The sequence below is a fragment of the Cynara cardunculus genome, assembly GCF_001531365.2.
Source record: "Cynara cardunculus var. scolymus isolate 2C chromosome LG 13, CcrdV1, whole genome shotgun sequence".
Lineage (NCBI taxonomy): Eukaryota > Viridiplantae > Streptophyta > Magnoliopsida > Asterales > Asteraceae > Cynara > Cynara cardunculus.
The window spans coordinates 37967091-37970404 of record NC_037540.1 but is presented as its reverse complement, the minus strand read 5'-3'; positions in this window follow the sequence as shown (position 1 = coordinate 37970404).

Sequence of the window (3314 nt, the reverse complement as noted above, 5' to 3'; positions counted from 1 at the left end):
GTATTTTGGTAATGTTTATATACATAAAACCCTAGATGTTACTTTCTCCTTCATCTATTTCTTCCCCAGCCACCACCATCACCCCCATCTACTTCTTCATCGACGGTTTCCTCCCCTTCCACAATCATCTCATCTTCTCCTTTATCATCACTAAACGTGTTCTCGCATATTCGAAAGCGTGTTCGGAGAAACACGAATGCCGACAAAAAATCCGCAGAGATCAACGACTGTGACGATGAGCCCTCTCAACTCCCGCCGCCCTCAATTCCCGCCGTCGCAGGTGGTGACACCCTAAAAACAAGAAACCGACAGTTATGGCGATTATCATCCCTGTTTCTCCGATGGTCTTTTGTTGGTGGATGCTTGCGAGTACGACGAGTTTTCTGGAGTTCTAGCGAGTCCCATGTGGGTAAGTTGGCCTGTTATGTTGACCAGAGGCCGGAAGTTCACTTCGGCAAGAAACCGGCAGTGGCTATGAAGAAACAGAGAGGTTGTTACAAGAGAAGGTACGTGGTTGGCACTCTTCTTCGTCTCCGACCAATCAGTCTTCTACCACTGCAATGCAATCGTTGGCACTCTTCTCCATCTCCGGATATTCATTACAAGGCTGTAAAATAACTGCGGGTGATCAAAGTATATCACAGTGTATCCGATAGTTTTATTTTATGAACTGTATCACAATATGCAATTTCATTATTTTCCTTGTTTTATCACGGTGTATCACAATGGATTTGCTTTTGTTTTTATGGTTTGATTTGGTATAATAGTTGGTATCACAGTATATCACAATGGGTATCACATTGTGTATCTTTGTGATTATTTGATACCTGTCGGAATAATGTTGGCCGGAGGCCGGAGAGAGGAGTTTTTTAGAAATACCTAAAATGTTCTTTAATTATAATTTTAACTCAAACTACCATAATTACTAATTTTCTTATTTATCCGTTGATTTGTGGTTGAGATTGGATCTCATAGTTATCACAAACTAATCAGTTCTCCCTTTGAATGGGCCCCTATATATAGAGGTTGGTTATTATACAACCTTTCACATTTGTGCAACCAATACAACTCAATCTCAACCGTTCATTTCATTTGATTAATATGTGATTTCATAAAAGTTTTGATTGTTTTCTAATATAAAGTATTGATCATAATTAATGAATCATATTCATCTTCCATAAATATTCAAATMATAATAAATGAACTCTCATCATTTCCATAAATATCTCAATTTATTGGGTTGCATTCGTTGTACAAATGCAATGGGTTATATTTGAAACAAACTCTCTATATATAATATTTAAAAAAGATAATATTTGAATTTAGATATTTGGAACTTACAACTTTTTTTCATCAAAATAGGTTCTTCAAGCGACTAAGGGGTCATTTACCTAATTACTTATCCAGTAAATATTTATTGCAAAATTCAATAATATCATTTACTTATTGGGTAAGATTTTAGTTTACCAAAATGACATTGTATGCAATAATCTACCTGGTAAGTGCTAACACTGGTAAGATTCGCTGCCTTCACTTACTGGGTAAGACTCTTAGTCTTCGCCTTCGCTCTTACTAGGTAAGATTCTTGTCATTATCATATTCATCCGTTAAGGTAATGTGATTTGGTAAATATTTATCTAGACAAATGTTTGATAAATGACCCCTAAGTGTTGCCTATCACAATTTGGTTGGTATGTAGATTAGACTGAACTGGGCAAACGAAAGTGAAGTAAGACAGTGAAAGAATTGTGAAAGATTTTAAGATTTTAATTTTAATTTTAATTTGATATTGTAATTTAGTAATTTATCAATCTTGTTCTATCTCCTTTATTTGTATTCCACCTATTTTTGTAAGAAAAGAAAGAAAGAAATGCATTCATGTCCTAACACAATGTCACTCTAAATGTGAAACAACAAGTTTTTGTTCTGTCTTGTCATGCATACCAAACGTTTTCTATGGGTCTTTAACAGGTAAACGGGTCTTTTACCTGGCTTGAAAGAGTTGTCGAGGCTAGCACAAATGTTCATCCCTGTCAGTACTATGGATGTTTCGTGCAAGTGACCGTTCATCCGCTTTGTTTGAATGTTTGGACATTTGGTACATTTCTTGAATTGTACTCTAAGCTTCAATTTGATATTATTGGACTCAGCTTTATGCTCAAGATGATCAAATGCTCTTATAACTTGTAAATTTACCCTTGTAACAAAAGTTAGGGACAAATTTGTCAATTATAAAAATGAAGTGGTATAAGATATAGATTTGGGCATTAGAAAAATCTCATTCACATCAACAATCAAGATTACAACAATCGGCGATATTTATTAACATGAATTTTATCTGGTTTAAGTGTGTATGGGAATGATTCCGAACTTGGCAAGTTAGTCGACAAAAGATCAGATATTACAGTTAAACATATCCAATTTATAAATCACATTCTTTACATTTGAAAAACACCATTTATGGTTACAAGATATTGTTGACAATTTATTATGGACACAAACCATCCTTATTTGTACAAACCATGCAAACCACCCTCATCTGTCGATTTCATTGTTTAATCTTATGAATTTTTTATTTCATGAAATTGTTTCATATAATATTTTTTTTGATGAAGTTGCTTCATATATGGTATGAAATTTTAATGAAACTGTTTCATGTATTTATTCTAAAATTAATATAATGAAGATCATAATATCCATGATTAACACCCTCTACAATGAAAATTATTAATCAACCTCTTATAATTATAATAAAATGAACAAAAATAAAATATTATGATTGGTTGAATGAGTTTTGTATGGTTTGTACAAATAACGTGGTTTGCAAAGTAAACCTCCTCTATAGTGAGAAGGGTAAGAAATGATATGCTCCCTTTGATCAATCATAGTTGAAGATCAACACTAAAGCGGTGCACCGAAATGCAATAGATCAATTCATGTGATAAACGCAATTCATGTGTGGGGTGAGACTAAAAGTGATCAAAGGTCCAGATCTTTTCTTACTTTTTCACCATAACTTTCATTCTTACACCGGAAACAATTAGTACAACACAAATAACTAAAAATAACATTAAACCCCCTCCCACACTAACAACCACCACTTCCCCTCCCATGGCTTCTCATTTAGCACCACACCACCTCCCCTCTCCACACGTTGTTGTCATCTGCCTCCCTCATCCCTAGGGCTGACCCTGGCCACGTGCAGCCCATGCAATCGCACAGGGCATCAAAGCCTAAAGGAGCATCAAGTTGTCATTTATTACTAGGTTTGAGTTTAATAATTTGGGAATTGAACAATAGAGCTTTAACTATAA